Source organism: Physeter macrocephalus, chromosome 18 (genome assembly GCF_002837175.3).
Source record: "Physeter macrocephalus isolate SW-GA chromosome 18, ASM283717v5, whole genome shotgun sequence".
Lineage (NCBI taxonomy): Eukaryota > Metazoa > Chordata > Mammalia > Artiodactyla > Physeteridae > Physeter > Physeter macrocephalus.
The window spans coordinates 33851395-33873054 of NC_041231.1; the positions used below are offsets into that span (position 1 = coordinate 33851395).

Sequence of the window (21660 nt, forward strand, 5' to 3'; positions counted from 1 at the left end):
ATATGAGTATTGCTACTCCAGCTTTCTTTTGATTTCCATTTGCATGGAATATCTTTTTCCATCCCCTCACTTTCAGTCTGTATGTGTCCTTAGGTCTGAAGTGGGTCTCTTGTAGACAGCATATATATAGGTCTTGTTTTTGTATCCATTCAGCAAGACTGTGTCTTTTGGTTGGAGCATTTAATCCATTCACGATTAAGGTAATTATCGATATGGATGTTCCTATGACCATTTTCTTAATTGTTTTGGGGGTTTTTTGTAGGTCCTTTTCTTCTCTTGTGTTTTCCACTTAGAGAAGTTCCTTTAGCATTTGTTGTAGAGCTGGTTTGGTGGTGCTGACTTCTCTTAGCTTTTGCTTGTCTGTAAAGCTTTGGATTTCTCCATCGAATCTGAATGAGATCCTTGCCGAGTAGAGTAATCTTGGTTGTAGGTTCAGTGTAGTTTTCGTTCCAGTTATTGTATTGTTCATCTCTGTTTGTTTGTTCTTTAATTCTTCTACGTCTTTGGTAAACATTTCTTGCATCTTCTCGATCTTTGCCTCCATTCTTTTTCCAGGGTCTTGGATCATCTTCCCTATCATGATTCTGAGTTCTTTTTCTGGAAGGTTGCCTATCTCCACTTCATTTAGTTTCTTTTCTGGGGTTTTATCTTGTTCCTTTATCTGGTACATAGCTCTCTGCCTTTTCCTTTTGTCTAATTTTCTTGAATGTGGTTCTTGTTCCACAGGCTGCAGAATTGTAGTTCTTCTTGCTTCTGCTGTCTGCCCTCTGGTGGATGAGGCTAAGAAGCTTGTTCAAGTTTCCTGATGGGAGATACTGGTGATGGGTAGAGCTGGCTGTTGCTTTGGTTGGCAGAGCTCAGTAACCTTTAATCTGCTTGACTGCTGATGGGTTGGGCTGGGTTCCCTCCCTGTTGGTTGTTTGGCCTGAGGCAACCCAACACTGGAGCCTTCCTGGGCTCTTTGGTGGGGCTAATGGCAGACTCTGATCTTCCCTATCATGATTCTGAGTTCTTTTTCTGGAAGGTTGCCTATCTCCACTTCATTTAGTTTCTTTTCTGGGGTTTTATCTTGTTCCTTTATCTGGTACATAGCTCTCTGCCTTTTCCTTTTGTCTAATTTTCTTGAATGTGGTTCTTGTTCCACAGGCTGCAGAATTGTAGTTCTTCTTGCTTCTGCTGTCTGCCCTCTGGTGGATGAGGCTAAGAAGCTTGTTCAAGTTTCCTGATGGGAGATACTGGTGATGGGTAGAGCTGGCTGTTGCTTTGGTTGGCAGAGCTCAGTAACCTTTAATCTGCTTGACTGCTGATGGGTTGGGCTGGGTTCCCTCCCTGTTGGTTGTTTGGCCTGAGGCAACCCAACACTGGAGCCTTCCTGGGCTCTTTGGTGGGGCTAATGGCAGACTCTGGGAGGGCTCACGCCAAGGAGTACTTCTCAAAACTTCTGCTGCCAGTGTCCTTTTCCTCATGGTGAGAGAGACCCATCCCCCCCTCCTCTGTAGGAGACCCTCCATCACTAGCAGGTAGGTCTGGTTCAGTCTCCCTTGGGGTCACTTGTCCTTCCCCTGGGTCCCAGTGCACACACTACTTTGTATGTGCCCTCCAAGAGTGGAGTCTCTGTTTCCCCCAGTCCTGTCAGAGTCCTGCAATCAAATCCCACTAGCCTTCAAAGTCTGATTCTCTAGGAATTCTTCCTCCCATTGCTGGACTCCCAGGTTCAGAAACCTGACTTGGGGCTCAGAACCTTCACTGCTGTTGGTGGACTTCTGTGGTATAAGTGTTCTTCAGTTTGTGAGTTGCCTACTCAGCAGTTATGGGATTTGATTTTATTGTGTTTGTGCTCCTTCTACCATCTCACTGTGGCTTCTCCTTTGTATTTAGATGTGGGGTATCTTTTTTGGTGATTTCAAGTATCTTCCTGTCTATGATTGTTCAGCAGTTAGTTGTGATTCTGGTGTTCTCGCAAGAGGGAGTGAGAGCACGTCCTTCTTCTCCGCCATCTTGAACCCATACTTGTAGAACTTACTCGTCTTATAATCGAAAGTTTGTACCTTTTGACCAATATCTCCCATTTCTCCTACCTCCTGTCCTCTGGTAGCTACCCTTCTACTCTGTTTCTATGAGTTTAACTTTGTTAGATTTCACATGTAAGTGACATAATGCAATATTTGTCCTTCTGTGTCTGGTTTATTTCACTTAGCATAGTGTCCTCTGGGTTTATCCATGCTGTTGTAAATGGCAAGAAATCCTTCTTTTTTAAGGCTGAATAATATTCCATTGTGTATATATATATATATATATATATATATATACACCACATTTTCTTTCTTTATCTTTTGACAGACACTTATGTTGTTTCCATTCTTGGCTTTTCTGAATAATGCTGCATTAAACATAGGAATACAGGTATCTCTTTTCCTTTGTATATATACCAAGAAGTGAGATTTCTGGATCATATGTTAGTTCTATTTTCTAATTTTTGTATTGTTTTCCATAATAGATATACCAATTTACATTCCCATCAACAGTTTCCTCTTCTCTACATCCTTGCTGACACTTTGATTATAGCCATCCTGATAGTTGTGACGTGATATCACATTGTGGTTTTTATTTGCATTTCCTTGATGATTAGTAATGTTCAACATCTTTTCATATATCTACTGGTCATTTGTATGTCTTCTTTGGAAAAAAATTGACTAGATCCTTTGCCCATTTTTTAATTGTTTTTTTTTTGTTGTTGTTGTTGTTGTTCGCCTTAGAGTTGTATGAGTCCCTTTTATAGTTCAGCTATTAACCCGTTATCAGATATATGGTTTGCAAATATTTTCTCTTATAGGTTGCCTTTTCATTTTCTTGATTTTCTGTTTTGTTTTGTTTCTGTGCAGAGACTTTTTAGGTGGAAGAAGTCCCACTTGTTTATTTTTACTTTTGTTTCCTCCATTTTCAGTAGCACATGCAAAAAGTCATTGCCAAGACTGATGTCATGGAAATGTTCCCCTATGTTTTTTTCTAGGAGTTTTACCATTTAAGATATAAAATTTAAATCTGTTATCCATTTAGAGTTGATTTTGTGTATAGTGTAGGGTAAGGATTCAATTTCAGTTTCTTAATTTCAGTGGAGGTAGGGGTGAGAAAAATCTTTCAGAACCACAGAAAGTTTGGATTTTTTTTCTTTTTTTTTTTTGCGGTATGCGGGCCTCTCACCGCCGCGGCCTCTCCCGCTGTGGAGCACAGGCTCTGGAGGCGCAGGCTCAGCAGCCATGGCCCACGGGCCCAGCCGCTCTGCGGCATGCAGGATCCTCCTGGACCAGGGCACGAACCTGTGTCCCCCGCACCGGCAGGCAGACTCTCAACCACTGCGCCACCAGGGAAGCCCAAAGTTTGGATTTTTGTTCCTACTATCATAATTTAATGTGCCATTAAGTACAAGATTCCACATTTATAATCTTGAAAAGTGTCAGGTAAAGTCATATGCTTTTCAAAGTAGGGCATACTCTTTGGAATGTCATGTGTCAAAGACATAATGTAGTGGGCAATTAAGGAAATAGTTTTATTCAGACTGTTGCATAAGAAGAAGACTCATTAAGAAAGAACATGTCAAAGAAAAGGAAAGGGTCATGGCGTTTCATAGCGGCAGGTAAATAAGGGAAGCCTGATGAAGCATGGCAGGGTGGATCTTTCATAGAAGGGTAGGAGAGGGTTTCTTAACTATCCCTGTTTTCTGGGAGTACAGGGTAAAGTTCCACATTTTCATATAATTTACCTGGGTCTGTAAATCCATAGGTTAGGTAAATCACCTTCCTGGAATGTCAATTTTAGTATAGTATTTGTGAGTGGAGTTATTATCTTTCACGTAATCCTATGTTATATTATGGAGTGGATAAAAAAAATCTGTATACATTTTTAAGATAAAGCATGAGACTTTATAAAACCTCTGCTTCTGTTATTCCACTTTATTTTCTCCTCCTCCCGTTTCTTTCACCCTAGTGAAGCAAATAGTAATTTTGTTTGCCTGTATTATTTCCATGAAAAAGTTTGAGAAGCATGGGTCTAAAGCATCCATAGCAGCTATTTATATTGAACACTCTACGAACACTTTCACCACATTTCAGGTAAAAAATTTAGCATCAACAAAGGAAGAAAACTGGGAGAGTGAAATGTGTATCTGGGACCCAAGGAATTGCCTTTGGCCTATATGGGAAGGTGTGAATGGGTGAGAAAAGTAGAATGAATATACAACTGACAGAGTAGAGTAGTTATAATGTTGGGTTTGAACTGCATGGTGAGGTCTCTGGACTTAATTCATTTGGCAAGTGGTGCCCACTGAAAGCTTTTGAGTAAAGGATGGACCTGCGAGAAGCTGGACATTAAAAAAAAATAATTTTCGGCAATAGATAAAATCTTGACTGTCATACACATATAAAAATAACAGTGTATTAAAGATTTTAGTTAATTCATAAGGGAACCCACAGATGTTGTAATTGGTTCAAAAGAGAATTAAAAAAACTTTAACATTTATAGAATGGGAATATTGAGATGAATGTACAAATGGAGTCCAAACTGGTTTTTCTGCAGGTAATGAGGCTGGATGGAGTGTGGAGGAAGTCATTTAAACCTCTACCAGACAGGACATAATTTTCATGTCTAATATTTGCATTATTATCAGTTACCAATAACTTACAGAGTTGTAAAATAGCTCAAACAGTGAACAGGAATAGGCAGTGCATCATTTTACACTGAAGCACACATTTTTTTTTTCCCTGAAGGACTTGCTAGAAGCTGGATATTAGTAAGATCATAAGTGTGAAAATTTGGTTTGACGAGAAAAAAACTAGAGGCATTAACAACAGTTAGGAGATTATTGCAATGTCCAAAAGAGAGGAGTCTTGAAGGGTATGACTCGGGTGATGGTTCTGGATTGGAGCAGAGTGGAAGAAGCAAGTTACTAAGTCAAAGTGGGATCTACCAAAATTATCAATTCATTACAAGTAGGAGGTAAAGAGCCTGGTGGCTAAGACTGGACCAATATTTGGATCCTGGATCTACCTAGTCCTGTGACAACTGTGAGGGAATTTGACCTCTTTCATCTTGAGTTTGCTCATCTATAAAATGGCATTAAAACACCACCTATCTTCTAGTTTTGTGAAAATTCAATAAGGTAGTGCATATAGTGCACATTAAGTAAGCTTGACTCCAAGTAAAAAGTCAATAAATGTTGGCTGCTATTGTTACTATTATTTCATCTCCACTCCACTTCCTTTTTTTCCCCCTTCTTTAAGGTTTTAAACGTGGATTTGGGGAATCTGAATTTTAACATATTGATTGATCTGGGAGTCGTCCTGAACAGAGTAAGGGTGAAAACCAAGGAGTGAATGAAATCTTTACCTGAGAAAAAGGGCGTAAGGCTAGAAGATTCCATTTATTAGGCGAAAAGAAGTCAGTGAAAAATAGGTCAATGGGTAGTGCTCATTACCCTTTATTATCAAATCACAGTGTAAGGAGAGAATTGATCTAGGAAGAGTCACAGAGAGAAGTTAGCCAAGCAGGTAATATAAGAGAGATCAGGAGGAGAAGGTTCAAGAAAGAAGGATGAATTTAGTGGAGTGGGGAAATTTGGGAAGCTTGATGTTGATGATGAGAGACCTAGGGAGATAAGATATTCAATGCTGCAGTGCAGTTAAAGCATATGAAGGCTAGGAAAATGGGCAAATTCTCTCATTATTGTCTAATATCAGTTACTAATGACTTTTAAGACACATGGGGTGAGAGTTTAGCATAGGCACTATAGAGAATTTAAGGAGTCAAGAAGGGAGGATGAAGAGCTAGCTGAGTACTGGTAAGCACAGTAGAGGTTCCTGAGCTCAAGAATCTGTATAGGGTATCATGGTGATCTAGTCATTAGAATTCATGCAATTTTCACCACAATTTACTTTTGAAAACCAAGCTATAAAGCAGATCTCATGTACAAACTTAAAGTGTTTCACTCAGGGGCTGAGTTCCTAATAAGGACTGGGCATGACATAAGCCATAGTACTGACCATAAACACCAATTATTGATATCTGTCCTTGCCCATCCAGGGTTGCAGACTGATGTTATCCATGGCCAACTGGAGGCCCACAGACTGTTTTTCCTGGTCCTCTTGGCTTTATTTATTTACTTTTTTTTTTTTTAAAGAAAATATGAAATAGCTGCCACAGTTTTAATTGGGAGATTTCATATACAAAATTTAGATTTTGTGCTTTGGAAAAATCTCCTCCTCTGGCTCTACAAGGTCTGCAGTCCATGCATGAGAGCAGTTAGTGAGTGACCTACAGTCTACTGCCTTTGGATGATGCTTGCCCTGCCCAGTTTATTGCAATCCCCACTCTTCCCTATCATCCTTAGAGCAAAAGTCAACTCAACTCATTTACTCTACCTCTCAGGCCCCTGTAGACTCTGTCTTTGCAACCCATGCTCGATCCTACTCAGTTAATGTTCAGACTTTAGAATTGTTTCTATGTGGATTGATGTTTAAACCCTGGGAAATCCCTTTACCCCCTAGATAGATAATACTGAAATGTATTTCCACAGCTCATTATATTCATCTAAGGTGAGACAGAATTGTTTACACCTCTATGAGAAAAGCAGTACGTCATATCTATTCAATTCATTACCTTTACGGAAAAGTTAGGCAGGAGGAGAATTCTCTTGACACTTATTCTTAACCTAAATCATAAGGAAAAGTTATTATAATTCTGCCATCTGTTCAAGTTTTTAAAGCCATTTTGGTAAAACTTAATGCTAATGCAAAATGCATGCCTTAGCACTAATTAACCGAAAAATCTGTTTCATTCTTCTCAGATAATGAAAAAATATGTCAAGGACATGATTTCTTAAAGAAAATCTAATTTATGGCACTTAAGCCTTTAAACCACCCTTGTGATGTGCTCGTGAACACAACCATAAGAATAACAAAAAGTCACATCAAATATTCCCATTAGGAAAATCCCCAGACTACAAGCTTTAGACATTTACAATTACAATTTAGGTTGCTATTTCCACTTAAATAGTACAGTCCTTTTTGGCTGATAGAAGGTTTTTGTATTGATTTTGCGGGGCGGGGAAGGGAGAGATTAGAATGGAGGACTGAAGAACATGGGGGGTGTCTGTAAGGCCAATATTGATTTAATGTCCAAGTCCAAATACCGCGTTAGTCCTCTAGAAACCTAATTAATTGAAATATGTGCTATTTGAGTACATTTATATTAAATGTTATTGACCAATGACTTTTCAAACCTCTCTAGCTTTATTCTGTTATAGGAACAGGATGAATCCAGTTTCATTATGTTTTTGCTTAACTCTCTGTGTTTTGAACTCGTTTTATTTTCCTGTCACTGTTCTCTTGTTTCCGTTGTGTCTTTGGTGTATCATCCCCAGATTATCTTGGAAAAATAACATGTGTATTTGATCGCAAGCCTACTCACAAAGTCTTGCAATGATTCTTTATTTTCTGTTAGATGACATCTAGAATCCTTAGGGTCTTTACCACCTGTTTTCTGGTTATATTTCCCACTGTCCACTGTACTAAACTCTTCAGGGAGATGATTTTACTCAAGGTACTGAATACATCTCATGCAAGGCTTAATCTCACTCTGTTTTGCAGGGGTGATAAAACTTTTCATTCTTCTTTTCTGGAATACCCAAGCCATCCTACCATAAGGAATAGCTAGACACAAATGATGAGGATAGCGACAATGAGTGTGTGCATGCATACGTGTGTGTGTGTGTGTGTGTGTGTGTGCACTCGTGTGTTGAGAGAGAGAAAATAGATATGGCAAAATGTGAATACTTGATGAAGGATATACAGAAGTATTTCTTATATTACTCTTGCAACTTATTGTGGGTTTGAACTATTTCAAACCAAAAAGTCGTAAAGAAAAGAAGCAGTTGAGATCAGATCAGTTACAAGTGGCGTTGGCCAGTTTGGGGATATATACCAAATGTATTTAATTATTGCTAATATTCATAAGTTCCCTGTACTCTCTGGAGAAAGGTATTATATTTTGTCCTGGTCTTTTGTTTCACCAGTTCTTCAATTGCTGCTTCCTGGGGGCGAACATATTGGTTGATAAGAAGGTAGATTTAGTACTATATTAATTTTCAGAGTGAAGTTGTGACGTCTTTCCTCCCTTGTTTCTAGACATTTAGTGGTGAACATCATACAGTCTCTGTGTTAAGGAGCTCACAGTATTGGAGAAGGTAAAGGAGAAAGTCAGTGATAGCAAAACAGGGAGAAAGGTGTGACAATTTCAGTATATTTGACACATTTTTGTATGGTGTTTGCAGTTTTGACTCTAAATGGATTTGATATCACATCCTTACTGCAATGCTTTTATAGATTATTGCCAACTGCTACACTGACTAAAATGAGTAATATCCTTTGTCTCATTGCACATCATTCCAAATTGCCATTCAAAATAGTTGTTCTTAATAACTGGAAACAGGCTGGAATATTTCTCATCCATGTGTTTTATTCTTCTTAAAGTATTTATTCAGAATACCACAAGGAATCCTCCCTTTCTGACATTCATTGATGATTTGCTAATGATACCCTTCATTATAAGTAAAATTTATATTAATTATGATTAGCCTTTTGGGGGGTGTATGTATTTTAATTTGCTAAATTGACTGTACAATGGTAATTAAAGCTTAGAAATGTAAGTAGCTTGAACACTTCAACATTCTTTGTTTCTTTAGCAGTTTGCTAGACTAGAAAGTCCATGAGGCCACAGTCTCTACCTTTTTATCCAACTGTTTTTGGAGAAACTACTGTTTCCCAGGTGCAGTGCTAGCTGCTGGGATAAAGATGTCTACCACCCTCCAATTCCTACCCTAGGGGAGCTTCAAAACTTCACCAAATGTGGACTTTTAGGGCTGAAGGGATCCTTTGCAGACATCTCTCTTCACTCTCCAGAAACAAATGATGTCAGAATACCCTCATCTTTTTTTTTTGCAGTTCCCAAGATAAAGTGCTGCCATTGTTTTGACCATTTGTGCAGATTTTATTTCACATGGTCTGATTCATCTTTGTGTGGCATCAAGTATCTAATGGAGCATCTTAAACAGTGTAAGTGTTGCAAAAATATTTTTGAATGAATATGTTAATATGCTTGCATTCAAAATTTGTCATACAGCTAATGATTAATTCAGATACATATGGAAATATCTGACACATGTTTGGCATTTGTGAAATGAAAGTCTTCTCCGTTTATTCTAGTTGGTTATCTTCGGAATATATCTTCTAGAGTCAGTGTGAATCTTAGCTGTTCTTGGAATGCATTGGAATGCCTTCATAAATTCAGAAACAGTATCATCTGCCCTGTTATTATGTAGTATATGGAGAAGGAGCCATGTCTGACTCTTACTTGTGTGTTTATCGTGCCTTGCATACAGTCAGCACCTGTTAAATACTTGTGGAAGGAAGGAGTAACAGGCATTTGAGATACAGGTAAGTTTTTTGTAGGTAGGAATGGAAAGGGTATGTCAGGTAAAAGAAATGGAATGAGCAGTGACCCAGAGGCTGGACAAGGTTAAGATTAGTTGAAGGAATCTCTAACTAGAAATGTCTAGACTAGATCAAGGATGGTTTTAGAATTACCTGCAACACACATGGATATCATCTATGGAGTCAGAAACTAGAATAACTACTCTCATGCTCAGGTTGTAACACTAGTACTATAATTTTTTAAATAAATTTATTCATTTATTTATTGGCTGTGTTGGGTCTTCGTTGCTGCACGTGGCCTCTCTCTAGTTGCAGTGAGCGGGAGCTACTCTTCGTTGTGGTGTGTGGGCTTCTCATTGCGGTGGCTTCTCTTGTTGCAGAGCACGGGCTCTAGGCGTGCAGGCTTCGGTAGTTGTGGCACGCAGGCTCAGTAGTTGTGGCTCATGGGCTCTAGAGCGCAGGCTCGGTAGTTGTGGTGCACGGGCTTAGTTGCTCCACGCATGTGGGATCTTCCCAGACCAGGGCTTGAACCTGTGTCCTCTGCATTGGAGTCAGGTTTTTAACCACTGCGCCAGCAGGGAAGCCCACTAGTACTATAATTTAGAATGCAGTCTTGGGAATCAGTGAGATGGGGGTTTCAATTTTGATTCTTCCACTCATCAGCCGGATGATAATAGTCCACACAACCAACTTTTTTACTATTTTCTCATTTTTTTCAAATGTTGCTGATAATACGTTTCCTCCAAGGGGTTGGGTGCCTGGATGGAGTGAGTCTTTACTTACCCGAGGTTGATGATGGTTGGTGTCCTCATGATCATTATTCCCTTTCTGCTCCCTCTTTGGAGAAAGCTGAATATTCTGTAACATCAGCACAACTTGTTATAGCTTCTCTTGGGAACATATAATAGTCAAGCGTGGGGCTTCCCTGGTGGTGCAGTGGTTGAGAGGCCGCCTGCAGATGCAGGGGACACGGGTTCGTGACCCGGCCCGGGAAGATCCCACACGCCGCGGAGCGGCTAGGCCCGTGAGCCATGGCCGCTGAGCCTGCGCGTCCGGAGCCTGTGCTCCGCAACGGGACAGGCCACAACAGTGAGAGACCTGTGAACCGCAAAAGAAAAAAAAAAAAAAAAATAGTCAAGTGCTATTGACCTGAAATTTAAAGGCCTCTGGCTGTTCTTTATGGATGTGATATACTTTGTTGCTAGAAGTAAATGCAATTGGAATAGCTTGATCCAATGAGAGTTATCTTTCCTCTCTCTTGCATAAAACTCAAAAGGTATGTATCTTCATAAAACTTGTACCAGTGAGGCAAATGTAAAACCCACGGGCAAGTAACAGGCTTTGCTTGCGCATTTCCTAGGGGCTACTTAAAACTACCTCTTGTGTAAAGGATGCCAGATAATCGTACTGTCAGGTTTCACTTTTTGTTTTGGGTTTGATTACACACTCAGACAAGTTAATAATTTGGGGGAAGGCCTTGGATGGGGCAGTTGTGGAGCTGAAAGAATCTTGTTTGGGCAACTCATTCCAAGGGTGCTGTACACAGCAGCATTCATCACTTAGCAGGCAGCAGAACCTCATCCAAGCACTGGTTGAAAATCCCATGGTCTTTTTTTTTCCCTCTAAAGGAAGGTACCCTGGAGTAGTGGGTAATTGCCAAGCCTGAAGAAGAAAATTATAATAAAAATGAAAAGATGAAATTACTTAATTACAACATAGTTACTCCAGAAATCTTCACGATGAATGGGAAAATTTAGCAGAGCTCTTAAATGTCACTGTAATCTAGCCCCATGCCCCAGAAACTCTAAATTGTAATTGACCCTAATTATATAAATACCCACTGGTGAGAAAAGATGTGTTTTTTAGATGGCTTTACTGCTGCTGAACTTCACTAACAAGTCACTCATGACTTCAACAGATGTTTTGTGCTTCTTTGGCTGAGCGGGTCCTTAGGAACCAGCTTTCCTCTCCATTCAGCAGCAAATGATACAATAATGCTCTTAGAGTGTCAGCATATGAGGTAAAAAATGGGCTCCTTTAATCATTGCTCAGACTGTTTTGTCTTGCCTGTAAGGATAATTTCACTTGCAAGCAACAGAAAAACAGACCCATTCTAGGTTAAGCAAACTGTGACATTTATTGTCTCAAATAATTGAAAAGTACTAGATTTGGCTTTAGGTGTAGCTTTTTCTCTGTGTGTGTGTGTGTGTGTGTGTGTGTGTGTGTGTGCATGTGTGTGCGCGTTTGTCTCTCTTTGTGTGTCTGTTTCTCTATCAACTATTTCCTTGGTACTGAGTTTAGTCTCCGTGTGTGTGTGTGTGTGTGTGTGTGTGTGTGTGTGCATGTGTGTGCGCGTTTGTCTCTCTTTGTGTGTCTGTTTCTCTATCAACTATTTCCTTGGTACTGAGTTTAGTCTCCAGCAAACACTCTGATCATGGTCCTAACGTGATTACTCTCAGCTATGAGCCTTCCTCTTTCCTCCATTCATGTTCAGTAGGAAAAGGGAAAGGCTCTTCCCATTACTGTGGAAAAAATCCTGGACTTCATTCTGATTGGTCCAAATTTAGTCTCTTGCCCATCTCTGAGCCAGTCAAAATGGCCAGGGGGACAGACTTATGCTGACTGTTCTGTGGTAGAGCTGTGGAGGCCCAAGTGATGCATTCAGCTCCCCCCCAGAGTACATGGGTTTTGTGGCAGAAAAGATGCTATTTCCAAGAGAAGAGTAAATAGATATTTGTTGTGTCAAAAGAGAAAACTGTACAGAATTTTTTTCCGCAACTTTTTAGCAACAGGTTTCCACCAAACTTTTGGTGTAAAAATTGTTAGACATATGGAGAGTTGCAAGAATAGTGAAACAAACACTCATCACCAACCATTTAGGCTGAACAATTGTTCACGTTTTTTTTTAGCATCCTATCTTAAGTGGCAGGCTATATCCTGTTTTGTTCCAACTCCTGACAGATTTCTCAGAATTTCTTCAAATGAAGATTTTTTAAAGTTCAGTACTTGAGGATTCACATGGAAACTAAATGTCATTTCTATGGTGCTGAGTCCTTTACCTGCCTTCTCTCTTTTGTTCTCTTTCTGAATACAGCCAAGAATCATTCTATTTTCCAACAAGCTGTCTTGTACACCCCAAAGGGAATATTATAAGATTAAATGCCGAGTAGCAGTCTTCGAGCAAGGTGAATGCTTCTCATTACACAGGTCCCCAGTTGATCTCCTAAATATAATTCCCTGATAATGTGAAGCTTCTGAATTATTTATTACCTCATATTAGATCAGGAATATTATTCCTGAAAATAAATTTGTTATCATCAGCAAATCAACTTTTGAAAGTTTTCTGTATCACAGAATCAACCAGGGAGTAGATTTTGAATTCTTAGGGGAAAAAACTGAAGTTATTTATTTTGAGGCCTATTTACAGCTGGGTGGTTCAAATGCAGATAAAGAACCATACACTGAAGAATTACAGTTTCTGGATATGGTGATACGTAATTCATCTAGTGGTTTATTATACTGAGTAAGTCTGACTACAGTCCTGAAACTCAGTAAAAATTCTACACTGAAGTAATGAATTTCAAACATTTCCTATTCATTCTTTTTTTAAAAAATAAACTTATTTGTTTGTTTGTTTGTTTATTTATTTATTTATTGGCTGTGTTGGGTCTTTGTTGCTGCACGCGGGCTCTCTCTAGTTGTGGCAAGCAGGGGCTATTCTTTGTTGCGGTGTGCGGGCTTCTCGTGTTGAGGAGCACAGGCTCTAGGCGCGGGGGCTTCAGTTGTTGCGGCATGCAGGCTTAGTAGTTGTGGCTCATAGGCTCTACAGCTCAGGCTCAGTAGTTGTGGAGCACGGGCATAGTTGCTCCGCAGCATGCGGGACCTTCCCAGACCAGGGATCAAACCCGTGTCCCCTGCATTGGCGGGCAGATTCTTAACCACTGCACCACCAGGGAATTCTGAGGGAACACAATTTTTTAAAGAGCAAAACAACTTTTTTAATGATTCTAAGAAGAAAAGGCTTGTTGTATTAATACAACAAACCCGTGTCCCCTGCATTGGCGGGCAGATTCTTAACCACTGTGCCAGAAATCGCTCCTATTCATTCTTGAAGATGCCATCTTTTCTCCTCTGATGGCTCCATGTGATATTGGTAAAAATAAAGGAGATTTACTGGCATTAGGTTGGTGGTTAATCATAACAAAAGGAGTTAGTATTTCTTAATACTAAGAGGCCAAGTACTTTGCTGAGCCCCTAACCATCTTCTTTCATTTAATTTTCTAACAACCTAGTGAAGCAGATACCATTATTTTTTTCCATTTTATAGATGAGGAAACTGAGAGGCATAGGATATTATGGAACTTCCCCAAGACCAAACAAGTGGTAAATTATGGCACTTGGTTGTGAACCTATGTTTCACTGTTTATTCAGTGCATAAAAATTGGCCCAGGTGTGACAGAGCTGTACAATTGAGAAACCGAGTCTGTAAATGATCATCATGAACTTTAAGATAAGATCACTGCTATTTTTAGACATGCATGTCAGAATGTTGGATTTTATAAACCCAAGTCTTTTCATGGCAGAAAGGATTTAATAAGTCTGTCTATATAAGTATTTTTAATAGACTTTATTTTTTAGAGCACTTTTAGCCTCAGCAAAATTGAGACAGTCCAGAGATTTCCCATATACCTGCTCCCCCATTATCAGCATCCTCCATTAGCATACCATCAGAGTGGTATATTTGTTACAGTCGATGAACCTACGCTGACGCATTCTTATCAGCCAAAATCTGCAGTTTACATTAGGGTACACTTCTGGTGTTGTATACACTCTGGGTTTGGACAAATGTATAACGCCATGTATCTACCATTACTGTATCATACAGAGTAGTTTTACTGCCCTGAAAATCCTCTGTGTTCCACCTATAGAAGTATTTTTATGCCATATACTAAGTCATTCTAACTTTCTCATACTTATTAAACTGTTTAGAAAAGCGAATTCCAAAACCCAATAAGAGAAAAAGGACCATTTAGCCGGTCTAGAATTTGTCTCAACTGCAGCAAGAAGCGTTGTAGGCTGTGTGGAGAATTTCATAATTTATAAGTTGGTGAATTCCAATCAAAGCTGAAGAGCAAACCAATTCCCATTAAATAGAGTAAACATAATTTAGCAAACCTGGCCATGGAGCTTGAACTCCTCTCAAGAGATGACTGCTTAGAGACGTTAACTCTCACTCTTAAAATGCCTTCTGTAGTTCATGTCCGTAATTTTTGGCACTGGACAGAGATGTGACCAATATTCACCTTGTGGCTTTCAGCCACCTGCTCTGCCTAATTACAGACTTCCATTTTCTGCTCTGCTGGCCTCGTAATTTACAAATAAACAAAATCCACAGGACATTTGATAGGAATGTTAAAACAATCTATGAACCATTTATCTTTCTCATTTGTAAAGTGTAAAAGGGACCCTTTCCTTTTTTTCTCCCTTGCCATCTTAGGAGGACTTCTTCCCTTTCCCTCTAGAAGTAAAGAAACCATATAGAAATGGATTGGTATTTCTCCTTTAAAGATAATAAGATATATATATATATATATATATATATATATTTGGTGGAGGTACACTTTTTTAGTGTAATTTCTCTAAAAAAGTAATTCATTTCTCTACCTTTTATAATTTTTTACTACTTTCCATTTCTACCTCACTTGTTTCTATTACTGCAGTGCCTCTTATGACCTGCCTGATTCCGTACTTCTCAAAACTTCTTTCTACAGCACAGCCAGGGTAAGCTTATAATATAAAAATAAGCATTTTTAAGCAGAAAATTATGATGTGAGTTAATGTTACTTACTTTAGCGTAAACATATGCAAAGTTATGGAGATACTCTTTTCTATTTTTTATCTTTTGATCTTATGATTATTTTATAAAAACTAATGTATTCAATTATTTGCTTCTTTGTCACATAGAAGGTAAACACACAGATAGTTTTGTATAATTCATAATGTCCATTGTATGACTGTGACAAAATTTACTGAGCAATTCCCAGTAATGAGATTTTTTTCTAGTTTTTCCTGATATTATAAACATTTCTTCAGTTAACTTCGTTTTACATTAAGTTATGCCCACATGTGTTCTTTCAGAAGAAAATTGACTGCAGTTGGAAATTCCAGATCAAGGGATGGGAACATTATGCATATTGCTTAATCATCTTTATAAATACTTACGTCATCCTCACTGTCAGTTTTTTTCAGTTACGAAAGTTTCCCCCCGTAATATGGTAGGTGATAAAAGTTCCTCAGTGAAGTTGTAAAGTTCAGTTAATCAGTTGTTGGTTAGGTTGGTTAACTTCATGCGTTTGTTGGCCATTTGTGTTTCTCCAGGATAGAGGGCAATTATGAGCAAGTACGTTGAATATTGAACCTGAAATTCAGACCTTTCAAGGAACAACAGGTTCTGAGAATTTTTCTAGCCTCCTCTAGGCTGAGCTTCAGCTGTGGGCCCTCTAATAAAAGCTGTATGCATTGATGGTTAAAAATATGTACATTAGAGGATTTTTTGCTACATTGAAATGCAAAATTATTACCTGCAAGGAAATGAAAAGTGAGGGAACATTCAGAAGATCTTCGATGTAAAATATGTTTCTGTACACATTTATTGTGGTTATTTTAATTATATTCATTAAATGAAGCTCATGACTTCTGGAATTCATATCCATATTCTCTATGCTAGGGGATCTCACTACTGATATAGGCTGTATTTCTGTCAACCGTAGTGGATTAGTTGCAGTTTTTACCTTTTAATTAAACAGTTGCTGCTGCTAAACACAGTTTTGAATTATTTAATAGTCCATATTACTTTAGTCAATGCACACTGCTTGAATTGTTTTAATTCTGTGAAGCTATGCATTTTTTATGATATAGTTTTCCTAAAAATGAGTTGACAGTAATTGTTCTTTTGAGATGTCAGGAATATCTTAATATATTTGAAAATAATTATAACTAAAATTAAAAGCCAAGCTGATCAAATATAAATTATTTTGCTTTAAAACATGTGAAATATACAGAATTTTAGATAAAACTTCCATTCTGGATGTTGTTTGTAGTCTCTGTCTTATAAACAAGTGGCATGTGTAGTAAATACTCTTGTGCACAATTCAGAAGATGGGAGATGATCCTAAAGATTAGACTTTGCATTGAGGCCTCATTTCAGAAATGAATTGCTTTCCAATCTTGTGGCTTTTTTGGCAACAGAGTTTGTTTAGATGATGCTCTCATTCTTAAACAGAAATCAGTCAGTCCGAAAGCTATTTACTGTTAATCAGCATGAATTTTTGTGATGCATTCATGATTATCTTGGTACATTATTCCAAGTTATATTCAGAGGTATTACTTAAATTTCTAGTTTTAATAAGATTAAATGAATAATTCAGCACAGCTTTGAATATTATAGATCCTGGGAAATTATTTTTAGAAAGTAACAATGGTGTGACCTTTCTTCTCATCTCTTTATTTAAAAAAAAAATTTTCTCTTTCCCTCTTGATACATACATATACATATACGTGTGTATATGTGTGTGTGTGTGTGTGTGTGTGTATTCTATAGACAGTATCTGTTTGCTGTTTTATAGGGTGAATTATGAAGTATAGTAATTGAAGTATTGAACATTGGAATGAACAGTTGAAAATACATCACATTGTACTTTTAGGTTTATCACTACATCTGAACTTTCTGAGAATTGCTGTGATCAGAACAGTCACCTTCAATATCTTGACTTGACAAGAACTAGTATCTTTAACTTCAGCTTTTGATAGAATTTCTTTAAGTGGTGGAAGTACAGGGGAATGGTGTAAGACCCATCTAAGTTTTTAAAAAATACAAACCATTTAACAGAATCTAGTTGATGGTAACTCTCAGGATTCCTGGAATAAATTATTGCTACCCTTCCTGCTGACTTTTGTAGAACATTATTTAGAGACTACATCTGGTCCTATGTGTCTGCTTTGTGTTGACATCTCATTGATTTTTTAAATCTCCTTTCCTGGCTTAAAAAAAAAAAGTAAATGTTGGGCTTCCCCGGTGGCGCAGCGGTTGAGAGTCTGCCTGCCGATGCAGGGGACACGGGTTCGTGCCCCGGTCCGGGAAGATCCCACATGCCGCGGAGCGGCTGGGCCCGTGAGCCATGGCCGCTGAGCCTGTGCGTCCGGAGACTGTGCTCCGCAACGGAAGAGGCCACGACAGTGAGAGGCCCGCGTACTGCAAAAAAAAAAAAAGTAAATGTTAATTATAGAACTGGGCAGTTAAGTAATACTGTAAAGCAATGCAAAACATCAACTGCCTCTGTTGTCAGGTTACATCTTCAGAATATAAGAAGGTGGTTATCATTCTTCACATTTATAGATGTTGCCCTGTTCAAGACAACAGATTCTGCCATTAAACTGATGTTTGTAGATTAAATAAGAGATGTTGCCTCTCTCTTCTAAAGGACGTTAGTAGCTTAGAGCCTCAGGTGGAATTTAGTCTGAAGACAGCTATTTATTGAGCTTAAAGAAAGTCAGAATTTTAACTGCAGTCTATCAGTGTTTACAAACGCAGGCCAAGTAGTATACCTCACCTCCATTCCCTCATAACAAGAAGTTATTAGACCTACTATTTTATTTGCCAGTCATGTCCAATTCTATGAAGACAACAATTTATTGTATTTTTGCTTGTTTCCCCTATTAGAATGTAAGCTTTATAAGTACCGGGACCATGTCAATTTTGTTCAGCCATTGAATGAATGACTATATAACATTAATTATTACTCTTCTCAGTGTCCTGTGGGTACTTAAGCAAGTAGTCATCCAAGTGGGCAAAGTGAAGATGCCTAGAGATAAGCCTGTGTTTCTATTTGAACAATGGTTAATATGTGGCTAAAAGTAGAAAGAGAAGAAAGCAAACAATCCTTAGTGATAGCTTGAAGAAACTGATTCAAGGTCATGGGCTCACTTGAAAATGTTGTTACGGATTTAAGAAAAAGCCTATCAGCTTAGGCAGTAGATTAATTGTCTGTTGGTATGTTGAGAAAAAAGGAGCTGGAGCATGGGGAAGTATGTTTGTGTGCACGTCCATGAATAATGTATGCACGTGAACATGTGTCTGTACTAAGAGGAGGAACAGTCTAATTTAGTGCTGTCTGCTGGAACTTTTCAGCCATTATGACCACATTTTATCTGGCGGAAAGAAGGAAAAAGAGAAGGGGCAAAAGCAGTCAGATTGGAAGATGTGGTATCTATTTCAGGCCAACATATGCTCAGCTAAAGACCGAGAATGCCATTATTAAGGAGGAAGAACTAAACAGATATTGATGACATGCCTGGTAGTAATATGTACTTTGCCAAAAAACAAACACTTGAATAGATTTTGTGAAAATTTAAATGAAAAAGCTTTTAGGTACTGAGAAACAATTTAGGAGTGAAACAATTTCAAGCCAACACGAAACATAGGATTTTAAATAAATGTGTCGTGAAAATAAGTAAAATATTTTATTTGAAATGCTCACCTGCAGATAGGAGAAAACTACCACATGATGCTGCAAGGTTTTCTTTGTCTTTGGTAGTATCCTCTTATTCGTGTCAGGGAAGAAGAGAGGACAGAAAATGGGAAATATGCAAGGCATATATGTTTAATTTTTTAGTTACTCCCCAATATTAATGAGGCTCTAATAAATCATTGACATTTTAGTGCAATTTACATAGCCTCTTTTTATAAGGATTACATTGTGATTTCCATTTTCCTCACCAGTAATTGTGATCCGTCGTTTGATTGTTGCGAAAATTCTTCTCTATCTAGAAGCTAAGGAACATTTTAAAAACCTTTGGACACTTAAGTAAATAACAATAATGAAGTATGAAATTAGTGGAGGTGATAGTGATCAGTAGAATAATAAAATGTAATTACAGTAAGCCCCACTTCTTTCTTTTATAACAGTCCTCTTTGTTCTGAAAATAAAATTTAAAAACAAAAGCAAGAAAAGCTAACTCCTACTTAGCTATGGATATTTGTAACTCATCTCTTCCCCCTCGGTGCTTAGGACTACGGGGTAGCTATCTGGGGATGGGTCCGTGGAATCAGCATTTTCCCGGTGGTCAGCACCCTTCCCAGGTGATTCTTTGACATCTGAGAACTTGTTTCTTTTCTACCATCTCTCTTTGCCTTGACTGCCACTCATACTCCATTGGTTCCCTCTTCCTTTGTGGAAAGGGCAAATGCTATAGATTAGAAGGAACACAGGAAACTGATATAGAAATATCTTCTTTGTCCATGTGTTATAAACATATGTAAATAAATGTATTTGTTTACATGTTCATTATCCTCCTTATTGGAAAATGTTAGGAAGAGTATTTGAAATTCCTAAATTTCAAGATTTTCAATATAAATGTAATAAAACATAATACCTAGGTAATGATAATTAAAATAACAAAACTTGCCGGCATGTATGGAGCTTTTTCTGTGTAGGAGGCACAGTGCTGATGCTGCGGACGTAGGAGGAAAACACTGATCTGGAGGTCGCAGCTTCCTGGCAGAAGCTGACAAGTAAATAGGCAGTTTTATTGTGTTGCCATTTCTATACTGTTTGTTGGACAAACGTAATGAAGAGCTTGTCGGGAAGGAGGAATGGGGATGATCTTTAGCATGGGGCTTCACATCCAATCTTATCATTTGATACATTTTCTCTGTTTCCTTGGCATCTAGTAAAGAATGCAAATCTCATTAGCATTACCTTTGGGAATGATCACACAATTTAGGAAGAAATCGCAGGGAAGTCTTTGAAGAAACAAAATGCATAGATAAATGTGTACTTGAACGTCTCTGGTGAAGTGACTTCCGCCCTACTCATTTTCCTAAAATGTCTTGCAAGTGCCTTACTAGCTTCAGTGTTTAAAAAGTACTGGCTGTGATGAGTTCACACAACGGAATACGTACGTACATCTAGATTCTTGCAAGTAAGTCTGCTTTGCAATAAGAGGTCCCCACAAGTCCTGAAATAGTTTCCTTAATTCCTTCTGTGTGAGAAAACCCTGGCATGTTTTAACCATTTTAAACTTTTTTTTTTTTTTTTCCCAAATGAGATTACTTCTTTTCCATTTCCCACCGTTTATTTTAAGGGAGTTGTAACTCTGGAATCTGAGGGTTGCTAACAGGTTTTGAAGGGAATTGCAAAGGCAGCATCTTCCTACTTCCTGCCAGCTGGTCTGGACTTGGTTTCCACCAACACAAGAGCACAGGTTGAGTTGTCCTTTCCCACCTGGCTTCATTCAGGACCAGCTTCTCTCCCAAGTTCTCTGCTTCTGTCATCCCTCTTCCTCCTAGTTCTTTGTTCTATGGTATTTGAATTGGATAAAAATTATTCTCAGACTAAGGCAAAGTACTCTTTTATGAGGTAGTTCATTTGTGCTCCCATGATGTTTTTTTTTCTCATTATGCAATCGTTCTAAAAACAGAACATATTCCTATTGGTGAAGGGTCGTAATCCTGATACTGAAGTCTTCATTAGCCATTTTGCATCCTTTGTAGCGTGTGCTTTAGACTGATATTCTGTTTCGATGGTGGAATTTAAAGGGTTTAGTTATCAGTCAGTTTTTTTTTTTTAAATTGCCAACTGTAACTTAATAGCTACAGAACTGCTTCTGAACAGGTATCAGCAACAGAAATACAAATTTCGAACAATGAACCTTTTTTTTTTTTTTCATTCTCTCCGATGAAGACTCTAATTTTCTGTTAGAAGATTCAGAAAGCAGTAGAATGGCTTCTGTTGATCAGAATCCACTTTATGGTTTTCAGTGCAGGGTGACTTGTCTCTGATCTGCTGTGGTAGATCAATGCTGTTGATACTGAGAATCTAACTTTGTAAGCTAGAACTACTAATTATAACACCATATGCTTGTTTACATAATATTATATAATTTTCAAAAACTTTTCCTGTCTGTTGTTGTACTTATGATAGCATATGCCAGTATTACCATTCAATTCATGAGAAATGCAGGCTCCCATTGGTTGACTGCCCAGCTAATTTTCATAAGGCCAATAAGGAGGAGAGCTGAATGAAGAACCAAGCCTTCAGCTTCTTGGACATCTTGTCTGTAGACATGGCTTCTCTTCTGGGCGCTAAAATGAAGTCAATTTATTCAAGTCCAACAATCA

The 21660-nt window shown here is 38.3% G+C and overlaps 1 protein-coding gene and 1 long non-coding RNA gene across 25 annotated transcripts in view; both read left to right on the forward strand.

Annotated features, from left to right (window-relative positions):
* Positions 1–21660, forward strand: part of FHIT (fragile histidine triad diadenosine triphosphatase) — a 1537641-nt gene that overhangs the window by 985234 nt on the left and 530747 nt on the right. The window lies entirely within an intron of this gene.
* The window catches only part of LOC129391544 (uncharacterized), a 352982-nt gene that overhangs the window by 290679 nt on the left and 40643 nt on the right, over positions 1–21660 (forward strand). Inside the window, exon 3 of the long non-coding RNA XR_008615858.1 lies at positions 8994–9104. This is a non-coding gene — a long non-coding RNA (uncharacterized lncRNA). The remainder of the gene's footprint in view (positions 1–8993; positions 9105–21660) is intronic.